Genomic DNA, 22790 nt, shown 5'->3' with positions numbered 1-22790 from the left:
GGATACTTTGATCTTGACAAGAATTTTTGGATAGCATAGGAAAAGTATTTTTCTCTTGATCTTCAGTAATCTCATTAGGGATGGTGGAAGGAATAACTTGATCTTTCCTAGTAGTGAGGCATGATATGGGAGATGGAGGATTATGTGGCTCTTGAGATGGAGGGATGACATCTTGAGGGATATGAGAGGGTTCTTGATCTTGATCTTTAGATTTTTTGAAATCTTCTTCAAATGGATCCATTTCTAAGGACAAGGTAGAATGCAGAGTTTTCATGGTAGGTTATTGAAGAGAGGGAATAATACGAGTACCAAGGCATGAAAATTTTGGATCTTTAGTTTGAGTAGTATGAGAGAGTTTTGTAGCTAAGTCAAGACTAGCTTGGGTTTCTTTTAAAGGCAACCATTGAGGGTAAACATAGTCAATAGAAAAATAATTAGGTACTTTGTTTGGTGGAGGTATGCTAGAAAGCTTAGGTGCTTTAGAAGGTGATGGAATGCTGGAATAAGTAGAAGTTTCATTTGAACCATTACTAGACATGGTTTCATGATCTTGATCAAGCTTGAGAGCAGCATGTTTAATAGATAAGTTCTTAAGTTTTTCAATTATCCAAACATCATATAGGTCTTGGATTTTATTTTTCAACTCCATGTAATGTGAAGTTTTATGTAGATTGTGTCTATGATAGGAACAATAATTACTCATAAAGAAGACTCTATCCAAATGGACTTTAGCTAACACAATTAGTTTCTTTTGAAGAAGTTCTTCCAAAGTTGATTCATAAGATCTTCCCAAAAGGGTGAAATCAAACTTTGGTTTAGGTTCCCAATGTTTTTCTTCAAATATATTTCTATATTTCTTCGGTGTTTCTAAATTTTGTTGAGATGGATTGGACTCAACATTATAGGAAGGTCAATAATACCACAAGGAAAATTTGTTTAATGATGTTTCATCTTCCTCTGGCATTCTTTCACATTGAACACTCATTGATTGGAATTTTTTCTTCACTTTTGCAATGAATATCTTTTCTTCCTCACTAGGGATATTGGATTTAGTGCATTTTTTTGTTAGCCATTGTGATGGCCTAGGTTTATGTGAACCTACACACATAAAAGGTTTGATAGGTTTAGTCTAACGCAATACCTAAAATGTAGTCTCAAAGTAGGTTCAAGTTAAAACAAGGGTGGTGTTTCCAAGATATAAATATTTGAAAGAGTGGCTAGAACAACTGATAGATTGACTATCATGACAATAATGGACAACAACATAGTAGAAAAAGTAGAATAGTGGAGAAAAGAGACTTGTTTAGATGTGGGTAATAAGTGTTCAACTGAGATAGTTTAGTTTGAACTAGTTGCAAATAGAGTTGTGTAGGGAGTCTTCTTAACATACACCAATGAAGATTCAAGAAGATAGTAGAGTTATCATTTTCAAGTAGTTTCTCATCAAATGTTTAACTCAGCATTTCAACAATTTTGACCTATTTGATGTTTATGCATATTTTGGACTTTGAATACTCAAACACTCCAAAAACATCAACATTCCTATCGTGGCTTTCAACTAGAATATACAAAGCTCAACTATAGGGTGTCCTTGATATACACAAGGTATGTGACGCTCAAATTTGTAGCTGAAAGAGAATAATGCCACACAGTTAAGAGGAGATGATAACCTAATTCTCCACCTTCACTTCCCAAGGGTGTAAAATTCATTGGGGCTTAGCCAAGAGTGACAAGATTATACTTCCAAGAGAGGTGTCTTTTGATTCACCTCCTGATATTTAGACTTCGCTAGAAAATGAGAGGTTATGTCATCCCAAGGGGTGATGAAATCCCCAAGCAAGCCTCCTAAAAATAAAACAATTTCACTTATTTCTTGTGCACTCAAGATCACTTGAAGGTGTAAGAGAAGTGAATATGTAGGTGGCCTTGGGGTTTAAAAGACACTTCTTCTTTCCCAATGAATCTTCACATTTCATAATCTATTCTTGAAGACATTCGTGTTTAGCATATAGGGTTCTTTCTAGCTTATAGTGTAGTCAACAGAAGAAATTGAGAGTTCAACAACAAAAGTAAATTGACCATCATCAACATAAGAAATTGATAGGGAAAAGAGCTTGTTCCTTTATACATTCAAGATTGAATGAGTGTTCTTTTTAAGCACCAAACTTGAGTGTTAAATATTCATTCAAATGAAAGTACGTAAATTTCCTTTAATCATTCAAGGTTGTGTTTTAGCATGTATTCTAGTAAAACAAATTAGATTTTAGTTCATGGCATACAAGATTAATTTTAGCAAACTTAATTTAATGAAAAACTTATCAATTTATTAATATACACAAGATTGAATTTGATTGTTCTATGTTTGAAGAAATTCAAGAGTGTGTTTGGATTTTGGATTTAATTGGAGCATTCATTCAAAGACAAATGATTAATCATTCAATTTCATTCCTTCCTAATTTAAAATCCTCCCATGTCTTCTTCCTTGCCACTTTACACAAATCCGCAATAAATTTGTGTTGATTAAAAGTCCAAGATTTGCATCGTGAGTTAATCTTCTTATGAAATACATTTAAAAAAATATTAAAAAATTATTTAGAGCAAAGAAATCTAATTTTTTTATTGTGAGCTCCTAATAGCATCCCAAACTTGCACTAAAATTTTCAATGATTTGTGTGATAAATTCTTATGAAACATCATAATTTTTTTTATTAAAGATAGCCATTTCATCAAAAAAATCTGAAATTTTTACTAGAAGCTCCTGAAAGTGTCCCAAATACTCAATAAAATGTCTAGACCAAAATTCCTTGATTTGGGTGATAAATGAATTTTTTTATAATGAAAAATCATAACAAAATTATGAAAAATCATTAAAAAATCACAAAAAATAATCTAAAATAAAACTTTTGGATCACAATCCCATGATTTGGGTGATAGATGATTTTATTATGAAAAATCATAAATTTTTTGACTAAAAATAGAATTTTGATCAAAAAAATCTAAAATTGTTTCTGTTACTGATGCATATCCATATAAACCTAAAAAGAATATTCTATTGTTTAATTCAATAATTTGTGTCCAAAATGATATTTTTAATGAAAAATAACATTAAAAAAATAAAAAATTGAAAATCAAACCACAATTTACTTTTTTCTAATATCTGAGCATGTGCATATAAGACAACAAAATTCTTTTTTCCCAATTCATTGATTTGAGCCCAAAATGATTCTTTTTTTGAAAAAATCATAAAAATCATAAGAATATCACAAATCAATCCAAAAAATTTGATTTTTTTTTTTTTTCTAAAAGCATCAAGATAAACTTGGAAAAGGAAATTTCATTAATAATTTCCATGTCTTTTAGGAGATATGAAAAATTCTTTAAAAAATTGCAAGAAAAAGTTAATCAGCATCTGAAAAGGAAAAATTTGATGCCAAATATCAAGTTCAGCCCCACAGTGGGTGCCTAAAATGTATGTGCTAAACTTGGTTAGACATAGACTTCAACATGATCATTATCTAAGAGATCATCCCAGAATGAACATGGGATCGCTAGTACAAAAACAACAATATATTACTAAATAAACTACTAAAAATTGTAGATATGTGACCAATGGTAGTTTATTTCTAGATATTTATCTCTCAACCAAATTTATGACTAAACTATTTTAATCATTGATTAGGTCATTGGTTTAGTCATTTATTTTTGGTACTTGGTAGTTTATATGGTAGTTTATTTGGTAGTTTTTTGGGTAGTATATATGGTAGTATATTTGGTAGTTGATTTAGTAGTATATTTGGTAGTATATATGGTATTATATTTGGTAGTATATATGGTAGTTTATCTGGTAGTATATGGTAGTATATTTGGTAATATATTTGGTAGTTTATTTGGTAGTTTATTTAATCATCAATTTAGTCATATTAGGGCACAATGGAATTGAACCACCATCCTCCTACTCATAAAAGTAGGCGCTCTTCCATTGAGCTAGTACCCTTTAAAGAATAATGCAAAAAAATTATAAAGTTGTCTTCCCAACATTAGATCTACTATGTTCATGGTCACTGTAACATGATATACTATTCTCAAAGAACACAAATTTTAGTTATTATGAAAAAAAAAAATTCTAAATCTAAATATCAATAAAAATTCAATAATTTAAAATTCTTCTATTAGCAATTTAGTTGATCTTACTTAACTATATGAAGTTAGATGTCATTTAATTTGAGCGACATCATGGATTCTAATAGGTCTTAATCGATACCATATTATTATTGCAATATACTTGGTCACTTCCCTAGATGCCTACATCTACACCTAAAAGGTAGCATATCAACACAAAATTACTTGATTCTTATTATTAATATAACATATTATAACTAAATAAAATATTGATTTCTTACCATAAGCTAATTACACCATTTAATTCATCCTCCAACATATCCCTAATCAACTATTAAGCTGTCAATACCAACTCTAACCCATAACACCTTCTAACATCTAATATCCACAAGGTTACTAACCTAAGCCCCCTCTAATTTATTATTATTATTTAGAAGATGTTGACCAAAAACATCAAAATATACAAATCATACTTATAAGGCCTAGTTTCAAAACTATACACATTTAAAATAGAACATACTTTTTCTTCTAACACTAGTTACCTCTAACACATCACTTCGATTAATAACTAAGAACCCATACCTTTCCAATATAAAATTCTAAATTCTAAATACCAATAACAAAACATATAATTCTAATTCTAATTATCATACTAACATTCCCCTCTTGCTAAAAATATATACTATACCACTGATCAACTACATTATTTTAATTGTACTAATTATTATCTTACCTATTTACACTAACTTATCTAAATCTACTTGCTTATCACTAAAATCCAACTAATCTTCTAATCAATTGACATGCTAATAAATGTGTCACCAATTAAATCCTTAACTAACTCACCATTAACTAAACCTAAATGCTAGCTAACTTATCTTTACCACCCATTCCAGCCACTAATTACAATAATGCTAAAAATTTACAAAGTTGTCTTCTTGACATTAGATCGACCATGTTCATGGTCACTGTAGCATGATATACACTTCTCAAAGAACACAAATTTTAGTTATTATGAAAAAATAAATCTAAATCTAAATACCAATAACAATTCAACAATTTAAAATTCTTCTATTAGTGGTTTAACTAATCTTACTTAATTATATGAAGTTAGATGTCATTTAATTTGAATGGCATTATGGATTATGTTAGGTCTTAATCGATACCATATTCTTATTGAAATATACTTGGCCACTTCCCTAGATGTCTAAATCTGCACCTAAAAGGTAGCCTAGCGACACAAAATTACTTGATTCTGATTATATACATAACATATCACAACTAAATTAAAAATTAATTACTTACCATAAGCTAATTACAACATTTTATTCATCGTCCAACATATCCCTAATCAACTATCAAGTTGTCTATACCAACTCTAACCCATAACACCTTCTAACATCTAATATCCACAAGGTTACTAACCTAAGCCCCCTCTAATTTATTATTATTATTTATAATATGTTGACCAAAAACACCAAAATATACAAATCATACTTATGAGACCTAGTTTCAAAACTATACACATTTAAAACACAACATACTTTTTCTTCTAACACTATTTACCTCTAACACATCACCTCAACTAATAACTAAGAACCAATAACTTTCCACTATAAAATTTAAAATTATAAATACCAATAACAAAACATATAATTCTAATTCTAATTATCATACTAACAATCCCCTCTTTCAAAAAATATATACTATACCACTTATCAACTACATTATTTAAATTGCACTAATTACTATCTTACCTATTTATACTAACTTATCTAAATCTACAACTTATTACTAAAATCCAACTTATCTTCTAATCTACCTTCCTACTTCTAATCAATTGACATGCTAATAAATGTGTCACCAATTAAATCCAACTAACCATTAACTAAACCTAAATGCTAGCTAACTTTTCTTTACCACCCATTCTAATGACTAACTACAACATTCTTTCGTAAATCTAGTCACTGGCTTCTTAATAACTACCTACTAATTATCTAATACCAAGCTCTTCTTCCATAAGCACTTACTCCCAAGTCATGGGTGCAATCTCCTAGTCTAGTACCTTTCTAAGCTATCAGCGCAAAAAGGTATGCATGGGGGTTTGCGATCAACATGGGATGGGGGGAGTGTAAAGGGGATAGAAATAATGTGGGGCAATGTAAATTTTTTCACAATTATTATCGCAAAATCAACTTTTTTGGGCCATGCGAGACACCCCTTCCTAGGTATCTTGCCACATTCATGTGAAATGTTTTTTTAATTTTTTTAACATGTGTAAAATGAGATTTCATTGGGAGTCTCAGTGGATGACCACACACAGGGATAAGACACCCTTCTTTATTAATATATGTACTTTTTTTGATGTGACTAGAGAACCCAACATAAATCATGGGATTCTCATGATTTAGTCTCATTATTAGTTTTATAGGTTATTATTAAGGTTAGTATATGATATTTACTTTATTTCTTCTCTTTCCTATCTGTTAGATTCTTTAGAATATTCCTAATTATTATTTTGATCTGTATTAGAGACTGGTTGGGAATTACTTCTCTTCACTCCCATACAAAAACCACAGAGTTGAAAGTGCACCTACAACATGTGATTACTTATGAGAACTTACTCTATATTGTCTATTTGGTTCTATGTCTTGAAATCTACTAGAAAAGTAGGGTGAGCACAATGTTTCACTTATATCATTTTTATTAGGACTGATTTGTACAAACATGAGAGCTTTTGAGTCTCCTGCAAATATAACTAATCTTAGATTGTCGCAAGTTGTTTCAATCAGCTCAAGATAGAGTAACAACTAAAAAAAAGAAAATATAAATCTAGACATTTAGAAAGGAAAGGTTCACACCTAATGAATCTTGTAGTAGATGTGTTAACTTGGAGTTTTTGTATCCAAACAAAAGATCATAGAAATTGAGAAAGTTGCACTCTTTCAATGTATAGAACATAAAAAATAAAGAGAGAAAGAGATTTTGTTATCAAAAAAACCTAAATGGAATGTGACTATTCTTGGTTGCTAGAGAAGATATTACATCCCCAAGTGTAGAGAGTGATTTTTTAATGTTTTGTGCCTCTTTAAGGTGCTCTCTTTGAACATTAGTTTTAGCAACTCGCTCACTACCTGCAAGATCCACGAGCCAAAGCTTGCTTCTGGTGCACTCTCCATTAATCAAATTCTCACCTCTAATCATCAAACAAAGTATAATGAAAAATACCAATACACAAGGAATTATTGAAAATCAAACATATGATCCAAATCCAATGCACAAAACAAAACATAAAAATTTCAAATGATTTTTATGTAAGATATTGTAGTAGGATTGAAAATTTTGGAGTAGTTATGTGCCAAGGCATCAAAAACCTAATTTATGAGTGAGACTAAAGCATGAGATACAAATTAAAGCATTAAAATTTTGATTAAATTATCTTTAGGGGTATCACATACCAGTGTGAATGACTAATGTGTTCATTAGCATTAGTTGAGCTAACAGCTTGAGCACTACTTCCAGTTTGCAACACCTCCCAGACCTCACTCCTACTATCCACTTGAGATCCAACAAGCCCTGGAACATGATGAACCCTTTCAACTACCTATTTTACCTACAACCTATCAATAAAACATGCAAAAATTTCAAATAATTTGGCTTATTATCAATATTTGAGAGCTATATAATGACAAGATAAATCATGAAGCAGTAAATGTGTTTAGGATTTACTTCATTATGGTTTGTCCTATTTGAGCAGGAGCTACAAGTAAATCTTAGATTTTCTCATTGTATACATACTTTTAGAACACTAATAGAGATATCATACTTCACTTTTCCTTTTCTTTCATGAGCTACTCTGAAGAGCTCCTCCAATGTTTGATAGTTGACACCTCAGTTTTCTTTTGTTCCTTCTATTGCAAATGTCTTCCCAGTTCTAGTTTGTCCATATGCAAAGATGCAAACATTGTACACATCCAAAATTGGAATGGAAATAGGTGTAATATTAGCAAAAACATCCTCTACCAGAATAATAATAGTTACAAATGAGTTGTTCCTAAAAATTATGTACTTCTCTTCTTGACATGACAATAAAAATGAGTTTCAACTTAATAATTTACAAATCTTATAGCATCTGTAAATAACATATACGTTGATTGTCTTGTCAGGTAGAAACTGAATCAAATCTGAAGACTTTTTTTTTAGCCCCATTTTTCCATATGATGATCTCACAGTCTTTGGCATCATCAAACTCTACTACAGAAATGACTCCTTGCATGTCTCTTCAACACTCAATGGGTGGCACCTACAGAAGACTCTAAAATTTCCTATAGAAAAAAAAAACTATGACTTCAACATTTACCCCAATGACCTAATTGTTTCAATGTAGATAATAAGAAACATGAAATTATTTACATGCCTTTGAGCTCCAACAGTTTAATATAGAATTTCTTGCATGCTTTACATTCTTATACAAACCTTGCTTTTAGTTCAATGAACTAGACTTTCAGTTCTTCGTGCTGATCAACTATAGAATAAAAAATTATAAAAAATACTAGCTCCTTGAAGGTTTGCAATGAAAAATAAAAAATAGTTCAAACATTTTAAATCTTATGTAGAGCTTGCACAACATAATTCATTCCACTCATATCAGAAAATGATGAGACATGAGAATTGGCCTCCTTTGAGACTTTACCATAGTCACTCTTCAGCATCTGCTATTCCTAGAAACAAATCAAAAGAATGCTTAGATTACACAGTGTATGCATAGAGAAAAACAACTTTTTGATAATACAAAATATTTTTCTTAGTTCCTACCTTTAGTTTTTTCACTCAATAGGTGCATTTTAGAGACCCACATTTTCTTCTCACTCTCATGCTAGTCTTGCAGACCCACAATTAAATTTATCTAAATTTTAGCCACTCCTATGTTTGTTCATACATGCAACATGCTTTGAAGTGGTTTATTAATGAAGTAGGGTACTTATTACAATGAATCACTTAGATTTGAAACCAGGTATACAACCTCCACATTAAATGGTTACCACATTGATGCGGCTTGGAAAATGTGGCAATGAAGTTAGGTTTAGATGAGGCAGCAACCTTCCTGGCTATTGTTACAAAGACTATAAAGTAATACAAGGGTGGCCCAATCCTAAATAATTAATAGTTAAGTTTGTAGATAGGCCTAAGTAGATTGAATTCACATTTGCCTCCATAAAGCTCATATTTTTGAAATCAACACAACAAGATAAACCTTCAGAATGCTCTGACTAACAGAAATCAAGAAATGACACTCAAATTCAATAGGCAAATAGGTTCTCAAGACAAAATATCTTCTCTTCTATCATTCCTTATCCATCTTATATTAGTCTCAAGGATACTAATCTGTTTCCTCATATAAGATTTGAAAGATGACAAGGGACTCCTTTGGAGTGGAACATTTGAAATATTCTACAACAACATCATTGTTTGTATGGAAAAAAATCTTAGCAAGTAGTGGGAAGGAACAAAAATGAGAAAGAAAAAGTTTCCAAATCTTCACAAGATGATTTTTTTAAGCATCTACCAATTGATTCCTTTGATGAACAAACACACATGCAAATATTCATCCATATGATGGGGTTTCTTACAATTAAAAAGTACTTGCTAGTTTTAACCAATTGCTATGGTTTGAGGTGAATAATTACTAATTGATGCATTCAGTTAGAAGGAATTTTTCTTTGGAGATTGACATCCTCCATTGTTCAAGGATATGATGATATGCCATAGGAAATTACTACTCTAGATGCCACTGAGGTAGGAATTTGAATTTTTAGTGATGACATAAAGTCTTGAAGTTGTGTTTTATATCTATCTATTTCATGGTAATTTATTTTCACCTTTCATCAACTATTAGATGCAAGTCAAAAAAATAAGTTCTAGTTGATATTTTATGTATGTTTATAGTTAGGAAAAAGATAAGAGTGACTATCAAAGGAGAATACATAGGATATATAGGGAAAAAAAAATCATATCAAACAATTGTACAAGCAATAATCTAACCTTTAATAGTGAATAATGAGTAACAAAAATACTCCAACATGAATTTGGAATTCCATAGCTCACATTCGATTGCATATACATTTTTATAAACTCAAATCCAACAATTATCAAGCCTATGCAACAAATCCAATACTTGTATAAGAATATTAATAAAATAAGGCATATTAGGGTGAGTACCTTAAATGGATGGTTATGTGTAGGAAGGATTAAAAGGTAGAGTGGTGCCATTAGACATGATGATGCGTCACTTTTCCAACACTCCAATACCTATCTGAGTTGGCACATTTTTTGGCTTCTATGGCCCATGTTTACACCTCTTATCATTTGAGGGTTCTCAAAAAATATTGATGGTATACTTTGTCTTTGCACTACAGTTGAAAGGCTTGGATCTTGGATCTTGAGGATCCACAACTAATACCTTGGCTTCCTAGGTCTCTTTTGATGGTTGATGTTTGGAACAACTTGACTTTGACTCCTTGTTCTACTCTTTAGCTACTTCTTGATTTTTTCTTTACCTTTGCCATATTTAGGTTTCGCCTCTGGTGCAACCACCTCTCTTGTTGCTGCCATTGAACATCCTTTTTCTTGCTCCATTTGGTTTCTTTGTTAAATTCTTTAAAAAAATTATTTATTGCATGGATGAACTTAGGGTTTTGAGAAGTAGTCACATCAAAATTGCTTACCTGCACACCACATCTTGGGTTTCTACTAAGCTATTCTTTGAATGTTTCTACAATAATCCAATCAGATCAATTCAATCCCTAACTAGTCATTGGGTATCAAGTATGTGCAACAATAGCCTATATTGTAGGTAATCCTATAAAAAAAAAAATTGAGTAGATGTTTTTGGCATCAACATGATAATTTCCCCAACATCTACTTGCCCGGTAAATTAATGATCTTGTAGATTTAGAATGAAAAGGTTATATGGAAGGGTTATTTTATTTTCAGCTATATATATATATATATATATATATATATATATATATATATATATATATATATATATATATATATATATATATATATATATATATATATATATATATATATATATGTATGTATGTATGTATGTATGTATGTATGTATGTATGTATGTATGTATGTATGTATGTATGTATGTATGTATGTATGTATGTATGTATGTATGTATAATTTTTTTTTAATTTCTTTATTTTTCTTTATTAAAATGATATATGTTAAGTATAATTTAAATAGAATGCTTTGTTTTATGAATAAAATATTTATAATGTTAGGTAATTATTATGTAAATATCATTTGAAAATAGTAATTTGATATATATATATATATATATATATATATATATATATATATATATATATATATATATATATATATATATATATATATATATATATATATAATTATAATTATAATTAAAAATTATTAGATAAATAAAATAAAATCATTTGTAATCTGTACAAATAATTTTTTTTGTTCTAGTCAAGTTTAATACACAATAATAATTAGCAATTAATCTAGGCTTCATTAGCAATTAAAAAAGAAATTCTTTTCTTAAGGAAAATCTCAAAATTTATCATCCATCACCCTATTTTAGCTCTTGATGGTTCAAATCAACTCTCATTATTGTCATTATAACTTTCTTTCAATTAGATCACCACTATACTTTCTCAATATAACCATACACATGACTCTATCATCTCAATCTAAGAATTTATGTTACCACTTCAAGCTAATCATAATAGATAGTCTAAGTATTACCCATCAACTTAACAAATAATAGATTGATTTTAGTGTGCTTTAGAGTTCCTTTTATTTCTAGCCTCAAACATTTGAATTAATGCAATAATGAATGTTTTTCAATATTAAGAAACTAGTGAAAACAAAAATTTGATCTCTAGTGTCGTGGGACTAATTTTGAGTGTGACATAGATGAACCTAGGTAAAGAATCACCATGTTTTCATATACAAAGGAGCTCAAAAATATTATTAAGAGATGATTTGGTTAATAGAAACAAGAGTTTGAGTATAAGACAACATAAGTGTATTTTTGACATAAACAATTTAACATAGTTGTTATTAGTAGCATATATTTTCTATAGCTCTTATTTAATTTGAAAAATGAACCACCTTAGACATTTTAAAGTAAAAAATAAGTTTTAAATTAAAATATAATAATAAAAAAACTAAAAAATATATTCATCTAATTATTAATAAATAATTAAATCTTATTAAGTTATAATTAATAAAATAAAATAGAAATTATATCTAAATTAAAAGTTAAAATGTGATAAGTTAGAGGTTCAACATAAAAATTTAATTCTAAATTTTATTAAAGTAATATTAATAAAACTCTTAAATTATGTAATAATTATATAAAATTCATAAAATATAATTAAATAAAAAAATGTAAATTAAATCTAATAATAAAGTGCATTCAAGATGGAGTAGTATTGCGATGAGTGACCTCCTAGTAAGTGTTGATCTTTCACCTTTGTAAGCATCATCAAGATGTAATGAGTGCTAAGTGTTGTGTTCATTCTCATGAGGGATGAGTTTATGTGATGAACTACTAATCATGAAATATGGGTCAATGGGTTTGTCTAGAAAACTACATAATTAAAAGCTAATAGCAATATGCCAAGCTCTAGATTATTATAAAATTTGAAGGAAATAAGAATATAGGTGTGACATTAATGATTTAGTAATATTTTTGGTTATTTATTTGGTCATTTATTTAGTCATTTACTTTTTCCTAATCAATTATTTAATTGTAATTTATGTAATCACCAAATTAATCATTTATTTAGTCATCTATACTTGTAAATTACAAAATAATAGTAGAATTTGATCATTTTTAGTCATGTGACTAAAATGTTTAGTGTTGTGACTAAAAATTTTAGTCACATGGTCATTTATTTACCAAATTTCTACTAGTGGATTGTTCATCTGAAATAACCAAATAGTCAATCTGTTTTCTCCTAACTAAAATGATTTTGCCAATTGCTCTCAGATTGAGAAGCTAGCAATGAAACATCTATAATGGAGGATTTTATCTATATGATATGCAATATTTATGCTAGATGAGATGTAATATTAATATAGAAATAAAGAGAGCATTTTAATATAAATGAACACATGTTTCAGCTAGATGAAAGTGCAAATATGAGAGGCTTAAGCTAAGAATTCAAGAGTTATTGAGTCAACAATTCAACATAAGTTTGATACTATTCGTTTGCCAATTTTATGAGTGAGGAATTGAGAGTTTCTTAAATAGTATCCAAGAATTGATCAATGATCAAGATCAAATTGAATGAATGGTCAAGATCTGAAGAAGATTAAGTTAGAATAGAAAGTTTCCCTATGAAAAGGAAGTTAACTGATTGTTTTTGAGTGGAATAAGGAGTTAACTAATTTAATTCCTTTTTTGATTTCAGTCTACTCAGAGTTTCCATTTATGAACTAAAGAGAAGATTTGGAAACTATATTTAATTTAATAAAATATGACCTCATAAATGCATAATCTTAATTAATTGAATTATTAAATTCAATAAACTAAAATTAGGATATATTTTATTACAAAAAAATACATTTAATTCATTAATGTGTATTTTAGAAAAAGGGATAGACTTAATTTAATACAATTGCTAGCACTCATAATTAAATTAAATTTATTAATAAGTTTACCTTTACTAATTCAATTAGACTTAGGAATTAAATAGAATATGTAGTTAATGCTAATTAGAGATGACACTTAGGTTAAGTAGTAATTATCATAATTTAGAATTTCCTAGTAAAATAGGACTTTAAGATTGATTAATAGATAGAATTGGTTAGCATGGCAATGTGACAATTTTTTGGTATTAGAATCTTAACTTGTATTTTTGTCAACATTAATAGGTACATTTTCATTGTCAACAACTTCTTAAGCACATTTTGTATGTCATTTCATTTTTTTGTTTTTTAGTCCTTCAAATTTCCTTCCCTTATTGCTTTGATTGCCTATTACACTTGAAGTATTCAAATAAATATCTTTAATACTCAATGAAAAATTTGTTTTTCACTACTTCATCCCAAAGCACCAATTTAGTAGCCAAATAATCTCTAGGATTGAATTATTTGATGAATTTGATTTAAAAATTACTAATTGGATGCCTTCTTTAAATGAGCTGTTAACACCCACGTAACTGTCTGGAAGGGACCAACTTGTACATTGGCTTAATTGAGTCCCCTAATTTGGCTTGCCACATGGAAACCACATTACCTAAATATGTATTTGAGTGAAATAATGAAATGTAAGGTTAAATTGTCCTATTAGAACTTAAAAAACTATTTAAAACTAGAAATACCCTTTCCTAGATATTAGAATGTTGAACCTAAGCATTTTTTTAAGAAATTGGATTAGAAAGATAATGTTTGATTTATTAAATAATGAAGGTAGGTATATTCAGTTTCCGAAAGAGGAAGACTGCAAAAGAAAAGAAAATTAGTTAAATTATATCCAAAAAATAAAAAAATTATCTTCTATAATAAATGAGAGAGTCATCTTCATGAATATATAATATTTTTTAGGGGAATGATTGTGTGAGACAAAAGCTATCAATTTCTAAAAAGTTTTACTTTAAAAAGTTATAACTCACAAAATATAGATTAAAAATAAGCTTTATTTTATCTTGCAATAGCTATTCATGTCCTCTAGTACATATTTTTTAATTAAGATTAAAAATAATAACTAGATATATTTTTCCCAGGGTGCATGAAACTTCTAATTTTTAGCAATAAAAATTATCTTAAATTTTTTAAAGAACGTGTCAATCTTTATCTTATAAAATTAAAATTTTATATTCATAATCTTCCTATTGGTTTATAATTTCATCAATTTACATCATATTCAAATTCTTATTAGAAATATCAAATATTGGTAATTGAAGTTTATTAGTTTTAACATTGTAATGGTTAAGTCATTAGTTGATGGGTAACATTAGTCTTTAATTAAGGATTAGGAAATATGATATGTCAAAAGAGATAATTCATGAAGAATCAAGTCTAAGGGACATTTATATTAGGATATATCAAATTTGAAGTGGTAAAACAACCAACAACCAACAATTCTTAGGATATAACCATCAAAGAGGTTTTAACTAAGTACACATCAAAATAGAAGCTCACATAAAGATTTTAAAATTTTAAAACTTAAGGTAAAATTATAATAACCTAAGTAAGAATATCTTTAGACCACACATGTAGCATGTACCTATGGGATATATTTCCCTTCTTATATACCTAAATGAAGTTTGTTACTCTTAATCCTTTAGTCAGATTCATTACACAAGCACTTAAAATTCCTTTATATTTTGAAGGTTCCAACAACCTCTACAGAGGAAGAGGATACAAATTATGTAAACTCTTAAATTCTATATTCTAAGGATGGAAATTAAGGCATTGAGGTTAATTTAGATTTGTAACCCATTTCCCTTATGTATAACTATAGAATTTCTTAGGTTTTCAACAAGAAAATCCTTATCTTTTAAAATATAAGGGCTCCTCTCTACCCCATTTTACATAGGCCTTCTTTGTATGAATCACCTTACTATGTCTAGTAAGAGTAAAAAAATTCATGTTTTTAGGATAGTGTTTCGATGGAATAGAGGCCATATTTCAAAGATATCTCCCTAAAGACTCTCCTCCAATGAATTTTGATTTGAAAAGGTTCCATAATTTTTAGAAATTGAGAGAAATATTGTGGTGTATTAGTCTAGAACAAATAAGTGGATACTTCACAAATTCAATAAGATAAATTGAAGCATACAAAAATAAATATCATTTAGAAAGGAGTAAAAAGGATTCCTTTGTGTTGAGGGAAATAATATGATGAACTCTCTAAGTCAAGTGTTGAAGCAATGAAGACAACTATGGTGCTAATTCGCCCCTAAGAAAAAAAATTGAAAACTGTTAATGATAATCTCTTCATTGGACTATATTTTACCTAGAAGGTCATTAAGCATATCACAAACAACATTAGGATAATGGTTACCAAGTATGCAATAATAAATCTATGATATGGACTGATTGTTGATGTAGAAGTAGGAGATATAAATATGCAAGGGTCTATTAATGGGGACAATGGACCATGTAGTAGAACACAGAGAAATGTGAAGATAGTTGGAGTCCAATTTTCTAGTGACATAAATAATTTCAAATAGAAGATTGTTGACAAATCCTAGCTTGAGGGTGAATCCATCTTGAGGCTTTCAAATGCTTCATGAATTTTTTTTGTGTTTTTTTTTTAATAATATTTGTCTTACTTTTCTACTAATATTTTTCTGTAATGCTTATCTTCTTTAATTCTAGGTATTATTTTTGTAAATACAATTTTGGATTCCATTGAAACCTAGTTGAATATTGTATACAAAAATTGTCAATATAAAAAAATAATAATATAAAACTATATTATCAACCCTACTTATAAAAAAAACATTTCCTTAAATTTTTCAAAAAAAAAAAAAGGTTATAAAGAAGCATTCCAACAATCTAATTTAATAAAATAACTTTTATGATATATAACACTAATAGCTATCATTACCTACATGACTATTCAACCCATAGAAAACTAATAGCTATAAATTTTTTTTAAGTTGCATTCAATTTTAAAGGAAAACTACATATGGTATAGAATGTATTGGCAAGAAAATGAAAACAGAATGTATTGGGGAGAAAAGTGAAACATAGAATATGGTGGGAAGAAAATTGAAACACAAATAGTGGTCTACTGGAGGGACCAGTCTAATCCATAGTACTTGTTTAGTAATTAAGGGCAATGACTATCCAAAAATATCATGAAATGCTATACTAAAATAGATAAATCATCCTCATAAAATATTTTATCACCCAAACGATAATTTAGTTACATATATCATGTAGATTAAATTTAATATGACAATTAGATTGACTATATATGAGATTTCTATCTATTTTGAGTAAATTATACATATGGAACACAATAATTATTACCTAATATTTTATTTAATAAAGTTCATAACTAAGCCAATACAATAAAGGGATCAATAAGTAATATTCCTTCTATAGGATCATGGCGTGCTAAAAAGTGGTGATATGAAAAATATGTTGTCTTCAAATGTCTCAAACCATTTCAAAATCTAATCCAACTTTTTTTCCCAACCACCCTAATAATAAATGAAAATAATTATTACCTTTATAATGCCTAGTATATGTTTTGATACAAAATCTAAATGTCAACTTAAAAAATGTCCAAACAATGTATTTTTTGCCTATTCTTATTGTTGAAAATAATTGTTCAATTGTATATTGTCTTTGTTGTTACATGAAATTTCATGTCTTTGCTAGTTAGTGTCTTTCAAGCTCACTTGAGTGATGGAGATAGTTTCTAGTGTCTGTTGAGCATTCTAGAGATGATCAAGTTCAAAGATAGTATCTGTCAAGTTCACTCAGACAACAAAGGAATTTTGGAGGAAGATAGTGTCAATTGAGTTCACTAAGGCACTAAAGACAATTTGGCATAGAACCAGTGTTAACCAACCTTAATCAATTGTGAGAGAGAATTTAGTTTAGGATGTAGTGTTTACTGAGTTCACATGGTTAACAAATGAAATCTGAAGAAAGTTTTTTTCTAAGTTAGTGCTGACCAAGTTGGGTTAGCTAATGAAGCTTTTGTTGAATCAACAAATTTTGTTTCATGTATTTATTTATTAATTCTATGCATCATAAGGCATGAATATTGAATATTTGTAAGTGTATTCAAGCTGACTTGACAAGGAAAAATATATAAGTATAAGGTGAAGTTGTTGGATTAAATAAGAGAAGCCTAGGATTGAAAAGATAAATCAAGGAAGCAAATTGGAAGGATAGAAGAGTATCTTGAGTTGACCAGGCTACAAAGTTTTATCCAATCAAGGAGGATAAAGTATTCAAGTCAGGACAAAGATCTAAAATCAGCAATATAGTTGCATCAACAATTAAGTAGTATCATTTTGACTCTCTAATAATTTTAGTATTGCATCAAATCTCTTAATAGAATTAGCTTAACTATTTTCCAAATCCTCTAAAAATATGGCATTTCTAGATTGAAGTGTCTAAAGACCTCTAACAAGGCCACTCATAAGATGGTTATTAAATCATTTAATAGGGTCACACCTAATAGTTTGTTCTTTAACCTTTAACAAGTTTTCCTCCTAATAAGGATCACTTTAGAAGAGTGAAAAAAAAAAACTAGTTTCAATTGGTGGTTTTTCTAAAATTGGATTTCTATGTTAAATCCATGTTTCATGTGTTCGTGTTATTTTTTTCATGATTCTACAACTAAGTTAATTAAGGTTAATCACATTAAACATCTTAAGAAGTATTAATTTTAGTGATTTTTGAGTAACAATAATTCTTACTGTTTGCATAGTGATTCAATGCTAACTAAGTTACAACAATATTTTCAATTTTAGAAAAGTTTGGTTTTGATTTGTATTAACATCTAAGGGATCTAGGAAATATTTTTTGGTAACTGATTCACCCCTCCCATATTAGTTACTCCTCTTATATTTCCAACAATTGGTGTCAAAGCTTTTGCTGCTTGTAGAGAAGGTTCCAAGGACCTAAGTTAAAGATTAGGATGTCTTACAGAAGGGAGATTGCTAAGATAAACATAGATAACTTCAAAGCTCGGTAGGAAATCATGAGATTGCATTTGGAAATAATTGGAGACTCAAACTTAAAGTACCTAGACACCAAATAGGTGGCACCTACTGGACTTATGACTATTGAACAAATTATAGAAAAGAATAATCATAACATTATCATGATTTTTATTGCCTCAACTCAAATATGCTAAATTTGATGAATTCAAAGACTATGGTACTATTTATGAGATGTGGATAAAGATGAAAGTCATCTATGGAGGAGAAGATAATGTGAGGAGACCTAAAGTAGAAAGTCTTAGAGGTTAAATTGATCAAAACAGGATGAGAGAGGATGAGAACATTGCTAAAGATTCTTATAGTAGTGATTAAGATGAAATGGTCTACATTGTTGTTAATGATGAATTAGATGATGAGAATGAAAAGATGACCCTTATCTCACATGTTAGTAAGAATGATACATGGATTATTGATAGTGGTTATTCTCACCATACGATTGGTGAAAAATCTAAACATGAGAACTTGGTATACTATGATGGTTGAAGTGTTAGGTTTGTCAATGATGAACCATGCTATGTGAAAGGTAAAGGTTGTATTGCACTAACCAATGATCTCAAATGTGATAATGATTATTTGGTTGAAGGACTAAAGTATAATCTGCTTAGTGTGGTTCAATTGAAAAACATTAGATTTAGGGTAGAATTCATGAATAGATAGGCTAATCTTTTGGATGGGAAAGGAAATCTGGTTGGGATTGGGAAGAAAACAAAAGGTAACCAATTCAACCTAGATCTAAATGAAATTTCATGTTTCCTAGATCAAGTAGAACAAAGTTGGAGATGGTATAAGAGGTTATATCATGTTAACTTTGATAACTTGGTAAACATAAGAAAGAATAAAAGGGTTAGAGGCATTCAAATCTCAACAAACTTGACATGGGCATATACAAGAATTGTCAAATTGGGAAGATGGGAAAGACAAATTTTAAAAGAAAAAACTATCATTTTGAAGTAGTGCTGGAGTTGGTTCATAAAGACCCTTGTGGAACTATTAGCATAGAAAGCTACACAAGAGATAAGTACTTTATTTTATTTGTTGATGGTTATTTTAGAATAGTGATAATTATGTATTTGAAGGATAAATCAAAAGATTTTTAAAAGTTCAAATGTTATCTGGCTAGAGTGGAGAAAGAAATAGGAATAAACTAAAATGTTTAAGATTAGACAGAGGAGGAGAATTCACTTCTAACAAATTCAATGAATTTTGCAATGAATGAGGAATCAAATGAAAAGTGTCTACACCTAACACACCTCAACAAAATGACATTGCTATCAAATACTAGAAGAAAGAAAACAAAACTGTGGTTCATACCTTGAACCAATTAAATTTGGAGAAAGAATTAGAGAAAACACCGTATGGGTTATGGTATGACTATAAACCTAATTTTTTTAATTTGAAAGTATTTAGAAGAAAATGTTGTATTTGGAAGTAGTCAAGAAAAGGAAAATTTAATGTGAAAATTGATGAAGGTATATTTTTGGGATATTTCAATACAAGAAAAGTATACAAATTTTTGAATATACCTACTCATAAAGTTATAGAAAGTGTACATGTAAAAATTGATGATTTTGTAGAAAAGAGCAAAAAGCAAAGTAGTAAGGAACATAAAAGCTATAAAAAATTTATTTACTATGATCATGGAACTTTATCTAATGCAATTGGAAGTTAGCAGTCTTCACCACCCATGTCCTTAAAATCTCCAGTTCAACCTAAGCTGCAACCAATGCAACCTGATTCATTAGAAGGACCTGAGTTTTAGCTAGTTAAAATTGAGTCACAGTATGATGCACCTGAGTCATAATCAATGGGATCTGATCATGTTTCAAAAGATCATGGTGAACCTAGTGATTTCAAAAATAAGGAGCCTAGACTTGTTGGATATGTTAGAAGGTATCATGCACCTAAGAAAATCATTGGAGATTAGTCAATTGGTACAATGGTAGGGAAAAAATTAAAAGGTACATGTTTTCTTACTGAATTTGAACCAAGACCTTTTTAAAAATGCAATAGAGAATGGAAGTTGGATTAAAGCAATGAATGAAGAAATTGATTAGAAAGAAAGGAGTAAAACTTGGACTCTTATTCCTAGACCCAAGGATGAAAATGAAATTGGCACAAAATGGGTATTCAAAAATAAGTTGAATGAGGATGGAGATGTTTCAAGAAATAAGGCAAGGATAGTTTGGAAGGGTTAAGCTCAAGAGGAAGGCATTGACTATGGAGAAACGTTTTCTCTTGTTGCTAGACTAGAAGGTAGAATATTCCTTGCATATGTAGCACACAAAGCATTTAAAGTGTATAAGATGGATGTGAAATCAATATTCCTAAATGAAATCTTAGAAGAGGAAGTCTACATTGAGTAGGCATAAGGTTTCATTGATCCTAGAAAAAGGGACATGTTTTGTAGATTACACAAAAAATCTCTATATGGTCTCAAAAAAGCCCCCAAAGCCTAGTATGAGAGATTACATAAGTATCTCATAAAGATTTCTTTTCAAAAAGCCAATGAGATCAATAACCTATACATCAAAGAAGGACCAAATAAGAAAATTATGTTGGTAAAAAATCTTTGTAGATGATACATTGTTTATTGGAAATGATTATTTGTGCAAATATTTTTCGAGGAAATGAGTAAGAAATTTGAGATGTCAATTTTTAAAGAGATCAAATTCATAATTGGCTTGTAGATTCAATAGAAGAAGGATGATATCTATAGTAATCAATTAGAATATATCAAGGAGATACTAAAGAAGTTTGGAATGGAAGATTCTAGACTAGGTGGAACACCTATGTCTACTAGATATAAGCTTTCAAAAGATGATGATTGAAAAGAGGTAGATAAAACTATATACATATTAATGATTGAAAAACTTAGTATGATGTGCATACAAGACTTGATATAGAATTAGCAATTACAATGGTGGCAAGCTTATCTTTTACTCAAAAAGAAAATTACATGATGGCAATAAAAATAATCATGAGGTTTCTAAATGATACTCAAGATGATGGTTTGTGGTATAAAAAGAGAGGTAACTTTGAATTGAAAGTATTCACTGATGGTGATTAGGAAAGAAGCATTAATGATAGAAAGAGCACTAGTGGTGGGGCATTATTTATTGGAAAGAGGCTAGTGTCTTGGAAAAGAAAGAAGTGGAACTATATTTAATAGTCTATATTAGAAGCTGAATATGCTGCAGCAGCAGTCAATTGTTCAAATATTGTTTGGTTCAAACAACTATTGACAGGTGTGAAAGAAGAGATCGAGGATCCAATTTTTTTTCTATGATAACATTGATAGTGCAATTAACATTTCCAAGAATCCTAAGATGTATACCAAAACCAATAACATTACAATTAAGTATCATTTATTAAGAGAGTTAGTGCAAGATAAGGACGTAAGATTAGAATATGTGAATACAAAAGAACCAAATGCAAACATATTCACCAAACCAATACCTAAGGATGCATTTTTTAATCTAAAAAGTAACCTAGGGGTCATTCCCCTATCTAAATATCACTATTAAAATTTTAGTGATGCATCAACCAAGCATGTTGAATATCAAAAAAGTTGATGCAATATTGCAAAGGGAAGATTGCATATGAATCAGTACATCAAGTACATGGGAAGTCTATTCAATGCTATTTTTGGCATCAGATGTCAAAGAGAGAGAGTTCATCATCAATATCAAGAAATATTTTTTTTTTAATGCTCTTGGCATAAAGGGGGAGTTTTTGGTCAAGTCACATGAAGAGTAAAGAAGAAAGTTTTTCGATAGAGGTAGAAAATGCAATTGAAGTAATCAAAGAATCATTATAGAGGGAGAGATTGATATCAGAGGGAGTTCACACTGATAGAAGAAGTTCTAGTGTATGAGAATAAAAATGAAACTTAGTTTATTTTCTTTCTATTTTTCTCTAAAATTT

The 22790-nt window shown here is 29.2% G+C and overlaps 1 pseudogene; it reads right to left on the bottom strand.

Annotated features, from left to right (window-relative positions):
• Positions 1-6725: 6725 nt before the first annotated feature.
• The window catches only part of LOC149578079 (kinesin-like protein KIN-14R), a 199650-nt pseudogene continuing 183585 nt past the window's right edge, over positions 6726-22790 (bottom strand).

The sequence above is a fragment of the Cupressus sempervirens genome, chromosome 1 (genome assembly GCF_028749045.1).
Source record: "Cupressus sempervirens isolate cs-2001-9-10 chromosome 1, ASM2874904v1, whole genome shotgun sequence".
Classification (NCBI taxonomy): Eukaryota; Viridiplantae; Streptophyta; class Pinopsida; order Cupressales; family Cupressaceae; genus Cupressus; species Cupressus sempervirens.
The sequence above is the reverse complement of the archived record's forward strand: the minus strand, read 5'-3'. Positions and strand labels throughout refer to the sequence as shown.